Raw genomic sequence first — 13,831 nt, 5'->3', positions numbered from 1 at the left:
CCTACTAAATAGGCTTCACTAGCTTCTTGTAATGCCATAACAGCTGAACTTTGAAAACGTAAATCGGTTTTAAAATCTTGTGCAATTTCACGTACTAAACGTTGGAATGGTAATTTACGAATTAACAATTCAGTACTTTTTTGATAACGACGAATTTCTCGTAAAGCTACTGTACCAGGACGATATCTGTGTGGTTTTTTTTACTCCACCAGTTGCTGGTGCACTTTTACGTGCAGCTTTCGTTGCTAATTGTTTTCTTGGTGCTTTACCACCAGTTGATTTACGTGCAGTTTGCTTGGTTCTAGCCATTTTCAAATAATAATGTTTTTACAAAAAAACACACAATTTTAAAAATTATATTCGACAATTTGATACTACAAAGTCAAATGTTTAAATGCGAAATAAATGTGTTGTATTTATATTTATATGAAATTTCAAAATTTTTGTTGTCATATCCTATTGGATAGCTATCAGAGTATGGACTAATCAAATTGTATAGGCGTGGCTTAAAAATCTTTAATGCTTTATATAAAAAGGCACAATTGTACCGGCGCTCACATACATTACAATACTTGTGAGGTTAACACACGTGTTATCCGTTCGTTAAAATATTGTAAATAATTTTTTATTAAAATGACTGGCAGAGGAAAAGGTGGAAAGGGTCTTGGAAAAGGGGGTGCAAAACGTCATAGAAAAGTTTTGCGTGATAATATCCAAGGTATTACAAAACCTGCAATTCGTCGTTTAGCACGACGAGGTGGAGTAAAACGTATCTCTGGTTTAATTTATGAAGAAACACGTGTGTACTTAAAGTATTCCTTGAAAATGTTATTCGGGATGCTGTTACATATACTGAACACGCAAAACGTAAAACAGTTACAGCTATGGATGTTGTATATGCATTAAAACGACAAGGTCGTACTTTGTATGGTTTTGGAGGTTAAGAAAATATAATAATTTACTTAAAATATTTAGTAAATTTATTAAAGAATATTTAATACATCCGATAAATTTAAACAGGCTTTCCTTTTTGGGAAGCCACTAATTTTATTTATATAAGAGTAAATAAAATTTGTTAATAAATATAACATATTATATAATTTGTTTACAACAAATTATTTTGTTTATAACATACATTACCAAATATTTTTATTTTTTTTTTTTATTGTAATATATCTGCAATAATAAATTATAATTTGTATATTATCTATTTTATTTTACAATAACTTATTGAATTTTTGAAAAATTTTATTATAAATTAATATACTATTATATTTTTTATATATACAAGTTAAGAGTAACAAGTATCGATAGGAGATTATCGAATTTATAACTAATAAAACATTTCGCCTTAATCAAAGAAAATAAAGATTTTGCTATACCATTTTTTATACTTTCAATAAATAATTTATTATTAAATTTTTATTATTTCATTTATTTTTTAAAATTATTAAAAATATTTTTCTAATAATTATAAGCGTACATAAACAAGTAGTAAATGTAAAATGAAAATAATAAAGGTAATGTAATGCATTTGCATTACACTGATTTACGATATATATTCCGCGATATCCTTTATTATATTTAAAATTAATAATATTGATATACTAATAATAGATATATTCAAGCTATTAATATATAAAATTTTATATTAAATATGATATTAATAATTGTTTATTTAATTTTTTTTGTATATATAAAAATAATTTACTCTTATTTAAAAAATTTGATGGCTCTCTTAAAAAGAGAGCCGTTTTTATATGTTGATGTATTTTTATGTTATCAATTAAATAATATTTTCGATTTATTTATTTTGAACTTGTATATTTTGTAACAGCTTTAGTACCTTCACTAACAGCGTGCTTTGCCAATTCACCAGGTAATAATAATCGAACTGCGGTTTGAATTTCCCGACTTGTGATTGTTGAACGTTTATTATAATGTGCTAAACGTGATGCTTCAGCAGCAATACGTTCAAAAATATCATTAACAAAACTGTTCATGATACTCATAGCTTTACTAGAGATACCAGTATCAGGATGCACTTGTTTTAATACTTTGTAAATGTAAATTGCATATGATTCCTTGCGCTTCCTCTTCTTTTTCTTATCACTCTTTGATATATTTTTTTGAGCTTTGCCAGCTTTTTTTGCTGCTTTTCCACTTGTTTTTGGTGGCATTGTTACAAACAATTAATATACACAGATAGTTACAGAACACCAGTCAGTATATGTATGAGCGTGTCGTGTATACAACTAGCGTATTATATACGCGAAGATGGATATAACAATAAAAATGAATACTACTCTCTGATTGGCTGAAAATAATACTATAAGGTGATTGGTTTATTTTTAAAGTTTTATATTTTATAAATATTATAAATTAAAATACCCAAATAACATTTTAAACATTTATGTTACAATCCCCGTAACGTACACATCTGTGTGATTATATTTACAAAAAAAAATATTAATTAAATAAATTTATTCGCTATGTCTGGACGAGGTAAAGGTGGTAAAGTAAAGGGAAAGGCAAAGTCAAGATCAAGCCGAGCAGGATTACAATTTCCTGTTGGAAGAATTCACAGATTATTACGAAAAGGAAATTATGCTGAACGAGTAGGTGCTGGTGCCCCAGTATATTTGGCTGCTGTTATGGAATATTTGGCTGCAGAAGTTCTCGAGTTAGCTGGTAATGCTGCCCGTGATAACAAAAAAACACGTATCATTCCACGTCATTTACAATTGGCAATTCGTAATGATGAAGAATTAAATAAATTATTATCTGGTGTAACAATTGCTCAAGGTGGTGTATTACCAAACATTCAAGCAGTGTTATTACCAAAGAAAACTGAAAAGAAAGCATAAATTAAAAACATTGCATTAATTTTTATAATAATAATACATCGATCATAGGCCTTTTAATAAAAGGCCACAAATTTATTTAAAATAAGAGTAAAAATTATTTTTATAAATAATATATTATAATATTTTTTTAAAGAATCAATTTAAATAATTATAAATTAATGATTCTTTTTTTTTTTTTTCTTTTTTATATGTTATTATGGAAATAATTCATCATATTATGATGACATTTAGGTAACATATTATAAGAATATTCATAAAATATTATCAAAATAATATTGTATTATGATGATATTTAGACAAAATATTATAAGAATATACACAAAATATTATCAAAATAATATCATTAGATAACAAAACTGTTCATGATACTCATACCTTTACTAGAGATAAAAGTATCAGGATGCACTTGTATTAATACATATTATCACAACATCACAAAATATTTTTTAAAAGGAAAAATTTTTTAAAAATTATTATAAAATTTGATTGAATTAAATTTCAATTTATTTTTTTAATAATTAAAGAAAAAAAAAAGCATATAAACTTTCTATTGAAAATGTTATTTTCAACTAGATGGCCAAGTGAACTTTGTTACACAAACAATATATGACGTATTCGTTATTTAAATAATCAGTATCCTTTGATATTATATCAATACGTTACTCTCTTCTTTTGATACATATTAATAAAATTTCAATTTATAAGATTTTATGTCAATTATATAAATAATATTATAAATTTTCTAAATACATAAGTTAAGTAACAAAAAATTTGAATAACAAGATAAATTTATATATTATGTTTTAATACTCGATACTATAATATATCGCATCCGTTACCAATTATTCGGTATCCTTTGATTTATACACAGAATGAACCAAAAATATGTATCAAATTTATTTTATTTATTTATATATTTAATATTATTATTATTATTTTATATTACAAAGTTTCTTAACGAAGCTTACAATGATTTCTCATATCGTACTTAACAAAATTATTTAGATCATATAAAATTTAAATTGTTAAAAAATTTTTATATTTATTATTATTATTTATTTTTATTAAAATTACATAACATAAAATTAATAATATTTTAATAATTATATAAATTAATTCTTATTTAAAATAATCTTATATTAATCTCAACAAATACTCTAATAATATATTTTGTCATAAATTTTTTTATATTTAAAATAAATATTATAATATATAAATACTTATATCAGTATAAAATTTCTTTATATAATTATGAAAAAATTAATTTAATAGTTAATTATTGATATTAATGCATAAATAAAAGTATTTTCTAATGAAATATATTTTGTCAATGTTCGATTAACACATTTCATAATAATACGTTTTCATTATTGACAAAAAAAGTTTTTCTAAAAATGAAATCTTATACTATAATATATATATTTATATATTAAATTTTTTAATTATTTATATACTAATAATTTATAATAAATCGATATTAAATAAAAAATAAAAATATATACTTTTTAAGTTTACCTTAAAAATATTATTGTTTTGTATGATTGAAATAATTAATATTAAACTATGTTTATTAATAATTGTTAATAAAAAAATTAAATATATTTTAATTTATAAAATAAATATTATTATTAAATTTATAATTTATTATTTTATATATTATAGAAATTGAAAAAATAAATCATGTTTACTACGACAGTAAATTAGAAATACTATTTAATTTTTATGTGTTTTCTACATGGTACTTTGACTTACATAGGGACTTATATTATTGTGAATAATGATATAATTGAAAACCTTTATTTTTTATTTGATAGAATTATTATATTTTATCATTTAAATATTTATAATAAATACATTATTTTTATAAAGTAAAAAATATGGCCGAAGAAAATTCTACAGCTGTTGCAGCAACTGCGGTTACTGCTGCTTCTACAACACCAACAAAAAAAGCAACAGCTTCTGGTGCTAAACGTACAAAACAACATTCAAAACCAACACATCCACGTACATCAGAAATGGTTGTTAACGCAATTAAAAATTTAAAAGAACGTGGTGGTTCATCATTACAAGCAATTAAAAAATATTTAGCTGCAAATTATAAAGTGGATTCTGATAAAATTTCACCATTTATTAAAAAATATTTAAAAGCTGCTGTAACTGAGGGAGCCTTGGTACAAACTAAAGGTAAAGGTGCATCTGGTTCATTCAAATTGGCTGCTTCCGCTTCATCTAATTCTTCAGCTAAATCAAAAGTATCCAAAAAAGAAAGTGGAGCAAAAGGTTCAGCAAAGAGTGCTAAAAGTAAACGGGCACCAAAAGAAAAGAAAGCCACAACTACATCATTGGCAGCCAAAAAGCCTAAAGCAAAAAAAGCGACTCCATCATCATCAACTGCTGCTAAAAAAGTTACTGCAAAATCATCAGCGGCATCAAAAAAAGCACCAGTTAAAGCAAAACCAGCAAAAAGTACAAAATCCGCTGCCAAAAGTAGCCCTGCTCGTAAACCGAAAGCACCAAAAGCTAAGAAAGCTTCTGTTGCCAAATCATCTCCTACAAAAATTAAAAAAGCAGCACCAAAAAAGAAATGATCTGTTACTTTAATAATATATTGAAATATTTCATTATTTTTGCTAAAAAATGAAAATAACATAGGCCTTAATACAGGCCACAAATTAATATTTGATAAGAGTAAATTATTTTTTGTATAAATATTTTATAAAATAATAGTTTAGAAACATTTGCCACAGTCAGTACCACGGATGGGTGGCCACTTGAGAATACTGTGTGCGGTTGCATTTTTATTTAAAATATATGGTATAATAAATAAGTATATATTTAAATTGATTACTTCATTGAAAATTTTAATAATATACTTTAATATTAATGATATTTATGAAAAATATATATTTGTAAAAATTTTCATTTATTACTGGCAACAGCCATACCACGTTGAAAACACCGGTTCTCGTCCGATCACCGAAGTTAAGCAACATTGGGCACAGTCAGTACTTGGATGGGTGACCGCTTGGGAACACTGTGTGCGGTTGCCTTTTTATATTAAAAATATAAATTATTTTTCTTCTTTTCTTTTTTTTTACACACCATATATAAATATATGTTATTTAGAAATGTAAACCTTTTATATTATTCATCAACAAATAAATATTATTTTTTGTATAAAATTTTATTGCATTTATAACTCATATCATGGTTACTTTAAAGCGAGAAGTTTTTTTAATATTTCAAATGAATATAAAATAATATAAATTTTATGAAATTTATTTATTTTTAGAAATAGCAATCGCTTATAATTATAACAAAATTTTAATAATGTTTAATTTTATTTCAATAATTTATATTTATATATATATATATATATATATATATATATATATATATATATATTTTTTAATAAAAATAATATACTCTTATTTAATAATATATGTTGGTCCTATATATAGGACCGAAAATATTTCTTATTTGTTTTTTTTTTTTTAAATTGTCATTTAAAACGCTTATGCACGTTCTCCACGAATACGTCTTGCCAATTGTATATCCTTAGGCATAATTGTAACACGCTTTGCATGAATTGCGCATAAATTGGTATCTTCAAATAAACCTACTAAATAGGCTTCACTAGCTTCTTGTAATGCCATAACAGCTGAACTTTGAAAACGTAAATCGGTTTTAAAATCTTGTGCAATTTCACGTACTAAACGTTGGAATGGTAATTTACGAATTAACAATTCAGTACTTTTTTGATAACGACGAATTTCTCGTAAAGCTACTGTACCAGGACGATATCTGTGTGGTTTTTTTACTCCACCAGTTGCTGGTGCACTTTTACGTGCAGCTTTCGTTGCTAATTGTTTTCTTGGTGCTTTACCACCAGTTGATTTACGTGCAGTTTGCTTGGTTCTAGCCATTTTCAAATAATAATGTTTTTACAAAAAAACACACAATTTTAAAAATTATATTCGACAATTTGATACTACAAAGTCAAATGTTTAAATGCGAAATAAATGTGTTGTATTTATATTTATATGAAATTTCAAAATTTTTGTTGTCATATCCTATTGGATAGCTATCAGAGTATGGACTAATCAAATTGTATAGGCGTGGCTTAAAAAATCTTTAATGCTTTATATAAAAAGGCACAATTGTACCGGCGCTCACATACATTACAATACTTGTGAGGTTAACACACGTGTTATCCGTTCGTTAAAATATTGTAAATAATTTTTTATTAAAATGACTGGCAGAGGAAAAGGTGGAAAGGGTCTTGGAAAAGGGGGTGCAAAACGTCATAGAAAAGTTTTGCGTGATAATATCCAAGGTATTACAAAACCTGCAATTCGTCGTTTAGCACGACGAGGTGGAGTAAAACGTATCTCTGGTTTAATTTATGAAGAAACACGTGGTGTACTTAAAGTATTCCTTGAAAATGTTATTCGGGATGCTGTTACATATACTGAACACGCAAAACGTAAAACAGTTACAGCTATGGATGTTGTATATGCATTAAAACGACAAGGTCGTACTTTGTATGGTTTTGGAGGTTAAGAAAATATAATAATTTACTTAAAATATTTAGTAAATTTATTAAAGAATATTTAATACATCCGATAAATTTAAACAGGCTTTCCTTTTTGGGAAGCCACTAATTTTATTTATATAAGAGTAAATAAATTTGTTAATAAATATAACATATTATATAATTTGTTTACAACAAATTATTTTGTTTATAACATACATTACCAAATATTTTTATTTTTTTTTTTTATTGTAATATATCTGCAATAATAAATTATAATTTGTATATTATCTATTTTATTTTACAATAACTTATTGAATTTTTGAAAAAATTTTATTATAAATTAATATACTATTATATTTTTTATATATACAAGTTAAGAGTAACAAGTATCGATAGGAGATTATCGAATTTATAACTAATAAAACATTTCGCCTTAATCAAAGAAAATAAAGATTTTGCTATACCATTTTTTATACTTTCAATAAATAATTTATTATTAAATTTTTATTATTTCATTTATTTTTTAAAATTATTAAAAATATTTTTCTAATAATTATAAGCGTACATAAACAAGTAGTAAATGTAAAATGAAAATAATAAAGGTAATGTAATGCAAATGCATTACATTGATTTACGATATATATTCCGCGATATCCTTTATTATATTTAAAATTAATAATATTGATATACTAATAATAGATATATTCAAGCTATTAATATATAAAATTTTATATTAAATATGATATTAATAATTGTTTATTTAATTTTTTTGTATATATAAAAATAATTTACTCTTATTTAAAAAATTTGATGGCTCTCTTAAAAAGAGAGCCATTTTTATATGTTGATGTATTTTTATGTTATCAATTAAATAATATTTTCGATTTATTTATTTTGAACTTGTATATTTTGTAACAGCTTTAGTACCTTCACTAACAGCGTGCTTTGCCAATTCACCAGGTAATAATAATCGAACTGCGGTTTGAATTTCCCGACTTGTGATTGTTGAACGTTTATTATAATGTGCTAAACGTGATGCTTCAGCAGCAATACGTTCAAAAATATCATTAACAAAACTGTTCATGATACTCATAGCTTTACTAGAGATACCAGTATCAGGATGCACTTGTTTTAATACTTTGTAAATGTAAATTGCATATGATTCCTTGCGCTTCCTCTTCTTTTTCTTATCACTCTTTGATATATTTTTTTGAGCTTTGCCAGCTTTTTTTGCTGCTTTTCCACTTGTTTTTGGTGGCATTGTTACAAACAATTAATATACACAGATAGTTACAGAACACCAGTCAGTATATGTATGAGCGTGTCGTGTATACAACTAGCGTATTATATACGCGAAGATGGATATAACAATAAAAATGAATACTACTCTCTGATTGGCTGAAAATAATACTATAAGGTGATTGGTTTATTTTTAAAGTTTTATATTTTATAAATATTATAAATTAAAATACCCAAATAACATTTTAAACATTTATGTTACAATCCCCGTAACGTACACATCTGTGTGATTATATTTACAAAAAAAAATATTAATTAAATAAATTTATTCGCTATGTCTGGACGAGGTAAAGGTGGTAAAGTAAAGGGAAAGGCAAAGTCAAGATCAAGCCGAGCAGGATTACAATTTCCTGTTGGAAGAATTCACAGATTATTACGAAAAGGAAATTATGCTGAACGAGTAGGTGCTGGTGCCCCAGTATATTTGGCTGCTGTTATGGAATATTTGGCTGCAGAAGTTCTCGAGTTAGCTGGTAATGCTGCCCGTGATAACAAAAAAACACGTATCATTCCACGTCATTTACAATTGGCAATTCGTAATGATGAAGAATTAAATAAATTATTATCTGGTGTAACAATTGCTCAAGGTGGTGTATTACCAAACATTCAAGCAGTGTTATTACCAAAGAAAACTGAAAAGAAAGCATAAATTAAAAACATTGCATTAATTTTTATAATAATAATACATCGATCATAGGCCTTTTAATAAAAGGCCACAAATTTATTTAAAATAAGAGTAAAAATTATTTTTATAAATAATATATTATAATATTTTTTTAAAGAATCAATTTAAATAATTATAAATTAATGATTCTTTTTTTTTTTTTTCTTTTTTATATGTTATTATGGAAATAATTCATCATATTATGATGACATTTAGGTAACATATTATAAGAATATTCATAAAATATTATCAAAATAATATTGTATTATGATGATATTTAGACAAAATATTATAAGAATATACACAAAATATTATCAAAATAATATCATTAGATAACAAAACTGTTCATGATACTCATACCTTTACTAGAGATAAAAGTATCAGGATGCACTTGTATTAATACATATTATCACAACATCACAAAATATTTTTTAAAAGGAAAAATTTTTTAAAAATTATTATAAAATTTGATTGAATTAAATTTCAATTTATTTTTTTAATAATTAAAGAAAAAAAAAAGCATATAAACTTTCTATTGAAAATGTTATTTTCAACTAGATGGCCAAGTGAACTTTGTTACACAAACAATATATGACGTATTCGTTATTTAAATAATCAGTATCCTTTGATATTATATCAATACGTTACTCTCTTCTTTTGATACATATTAATAAAATTTCAATTTATAAGATTTTATGTCAATTATATAAATAATATTATAAATTTTCTAAATACATAAGTTAAGTAACAAAAAATTTGAATAACAAGATAAATTTATATATTATGTTTTAATACTCGATACTATAATATATCGCATCCGTTACCAATTATTCGGTATCCTTTGATTTATACACAGAATGAACCAAAAATATGTATCAAATTTATTTTATTTATTTATATATTTAATATTATTATTATTATTTTATATTACAAAGTTTCTTAACGAAGCTTACAATGATTTCTCATATCGTACTTAACAAAATTATTTAGATCATATAAAATTTAAATTGTTAAAAAATTTTTATATTTATTATTATTATTTATTTTTATTAAAATTACATAACATAAAATTAATAATATTTTAATAATTATATAAATTAATTCTTATTTAAAATAATCTTATATTAATCTCAACAAATACTCTAATAATATATTTTGTCATAAATTTTTTTATATTTAAAATAAATATTATAATATATAAATACTTATATCAGTATAAAATTTCTTTATATAATTATGAAAAAATTAATTTAATAGTTAATTATTGATATTAATGCATAAATAAAAGTATTTTCTAATGAAATATATTTTGTCAATGTTCGATTAACACATTTCATAATAATACGTTTTCATTATTGACAAAAAAAGTTTTTCTAAAAATGAAATCTTATACTATAATATATATATTTATATATTAAATTTTTTAATTATTTATATACTAATAATTTATAATAAATCGATATTAAATAAAAAATAAAAATATATACTTTTTAAGTTTACCTTAAAAATATTATTGTTTTGTATGATTGAAATAATTAATATTAAACTATGTTTATTAATAATTGTTAATAAAAAAATTAAATATATTTTAATTTATAAAATAAATATTATTATTAAATTTATAATTTATTATTTTATATATTATAGAAATTGAAAAAATAAATCATGTTTACTACGACAGTAAATTAGAAATACTATTTAATTTTTATGTGTTTTCTACATGGTACTTTGACTTACATAGGGACTTATATTATTGTGAATAATGATATAATTGAAAACCTTTATTTTTTATTTGATAGAATTATTATATTTTATCATTTAAATATTTATAATAAATACATTATTTTTATAAAGTAAAAAATATGGCCGAAGAAAATTCTACAGCTGTTGCAGCAACTGCGGTTACTGCTGCTTCTACAACACCAACAAAAAAAGCAACAGCTTCTGGTGCTAAACGTACAAAACAACATTCAAAACCAACACATCCACGTACATCAGAAATGGTTGTTAACGCAATTAAAAATTTAAAAGAACGTGGTGGTTCATCATTACAAGCAATTAAAAAATATTTAGCTGCAAATTATAAAGTGGATTCTGATAAAATTTCACCATTTATTAAAAAATATTTAAAAGCTGCTGTAACTGAGGGAGCCTTGGTACAAACTAAAGGTAAAGGTGCATCTGGTTCATTCAAATTGGCTGCTTCCGCTTCATCTAATTCTTCAGCTAAATCAAAAGTATCCAAAAAAGAAAGTGGAGCAAAAGGTTCAGCAAAGAGTGCTAAAAGTAAACGGGCACCAAAAGAAAAGAAAGCCACAACTACATCATTGGCAGCCAAAAAGCCTAAAGCAAAAAAAGCGACTCCATCATCATCAACTGCTGCTAAAAAAGTTACTGCAAAATCATCAGCGGCATCAAAAAAAGCACCAGTTAAAGCAAAACCAGCAAAAAGTACAAAATCCGCTGCCAAAAGTAGCCCTGCTCGTAAACCGAAAGCACCAAAAGCTAAGAAAGCTTCTGTTGCCAAATCATCTCCTACAAAAATTAAAAAAGCAGCACCAAAAAAGAAATGATCTGTTACTTTAATAATATATTGAAATATTTCATTATTTTTGCTAAAAAATGAAAATAACATAGGCCTTAATACAGGCCACAAATTAATATTTGATAAGAGTAAATTATTTTTTGTATAAATATTTTATAAAATAATAGTTTAGAAACATTTGCCACAGTCAGTACCACGGATGGGTGGCCACTTGAGAATACTGTGTGCGGTTGCATTTTTATTTAAAATATATGGTATAATAAATAAGTATATATTTAAATTGATTACTTCATTGAAAATTTTAATAATATACTTTAATATTAATGATATTTATGAAAAATATATATTTGTAAAAATTTTCATTTATTACTGGCAACAGCCATACCACGTTGAAAACACCGGTTCTCGTCCGATCACCGAAGTTAAGCAACATTGGGCACAGTCAGTACTTGGATGGGTGACCGCTTGGGAACACTGTGTGCGGTTGCCTTTTTATATTAAAAATATAAATTATTTTTCTTCTTTTCTTTTTTTTTACACACCATATATAAATATATGTTATTTAGAAATGTAAACCTTTTATATTATTCATCAACAAATAAATATTATTTTTTGTATAAAATTTTATTGCATTTATAACTCATATCATGGTTACTTTAAAGCGAGAAGTTTTTTTAATATTTCAAATGAATATAAAATAATATAAATTTTATGAAATTTATTTATTTTTAGAAATAGCAATCGCTTATAATTATAACAAAATTTTAATAATGTTTAATTTTATTTCAATAATTTATATTTATATATATATATATATATATATATATATATATATATTTTTTAATAAAAATAATATACTCTTATTTAATAATATATGGTGGTCCTATATATAGGACCGAAAATATTTCTTATTTGTTTTTTTTTTTTTAAATTGTCATTTAAAACGCTTATGCACGTTCTCCACGAATACGTCTTGCCAATTGTATATCCTTAGGCATAATTGTAACACGCTTTGCATGAATTGCGCATAAATTGGTATCTTCAAATAAACCTACTAAATAGGCTTCACTAGCTTCTTGTAATGCCATAACAGCTGAACTTTGAAAACGTAAATCGGTTTTAAAATCTTGTGCAATTTCACGTACTAAACGTTGGAATGGTAATTTACGAATTAACAATTCAGTACTTTTTTGATAACGACGAATTTCTCGTAAAGCTACTGTACCAGGACGATATCTGTGTGGTTTTTTTACTCCACCAGTTGCTGGTGCACTTTTACGTGCAGCTTTCGTTGCTAATTGTTTTCTTGGTGCTTTACCACCAGTTGATTTACGTGCAGTTTGCTTGGTTCTAGCCATTTTCAAATAATAATGTTTTTACAAAAAAACACACAATTTTAAAAATTATATTCGACAATTTGATACTTCAAAGTCAAATGTTTAAATGCGAAATAAATGTGTTGTATTTATATTTATATGAAATTTCAAAATTTTTGTTGTCATATCCTATTGGATAGCTATCAGAGTATGGACTAATCAAATTGTATAGGCGTGGCTTAAAAAATCTTTAATGCTTTATATAAAAAGGCACAATTGTACCGGCGCTCACATACATTACAATACTTGTGAGGTTAACACACGTGTTATCCGTTCGTTAAAATATTGTAAATAATTTTTTATTAAAATGACTGGCAGAGGAAAAGGTGGAAAGGGTCTTGGAAAAGGGGGTGCAAAACGTCATAGAAAAGTTTTGCGTGATAATATCCAAGGTATTACAAAACCTGCAATTCGTCGTTTAGCACGACGAGGTGGAGTAAAACGTATCTCTGGTTTAATTTATGAAGAAACACGTGGTGTACTTAAAGTATTCCTTGAAAATGTTATTCGGGATGCTGTTACATATACTGAACACGCAAAACG

General features: G+C 24.6%; 2 non-coding genes across 2 annotated transcripts; both read left to right on the top strand.

The window, feature by feature from the left end:
• The first annotated feature begins 5,798 nt into the window (after positions 1–5,798).
• LOC123304617 lies at positions 5,799–5,917 on the top strand. Its single transcript, XR_006536619.1, has one exon. It is a non-coding gene; the product is annotated as a 5S ribosomal RNA (ribosomal RNA).
• A 6,366-nt stretch (positions 5,918–12,283) lies between these two features.
• On the top strand, positions 12,284–12,402 carry LOC123304615. Its single transcript, XR_006536618.1, has one exon. It is a non-coding gene; the product is annotated as a 5S ribosomal RNA (ribosomal RNA).
• The last annotated feature ends 1,429 nt before the right edge of the window (positions 12,403–13,831 follow it).

The sequence above is a fragment of the Chrysoperla carnea genome (genome assembly GCF_905475395.1).
Source record: "Chrysoperla carnea chromosome X unlocalized genomic scaffold, inChrCarn1.1 SUPER_X_unloc_70, whole genome shotgun sequence".
In the NCBI taxonomy this organism is placed as follows: domain Eukaryota; kingdom Metazoa; phylum Arthropoda; class Insecta; order Neuroptera; family Chrysopidae; genus Chrysoperla; species Chrysoperla carnea.
This window is presented reverse-complemented; position numbering and strand designations above follow the sequence as displayed.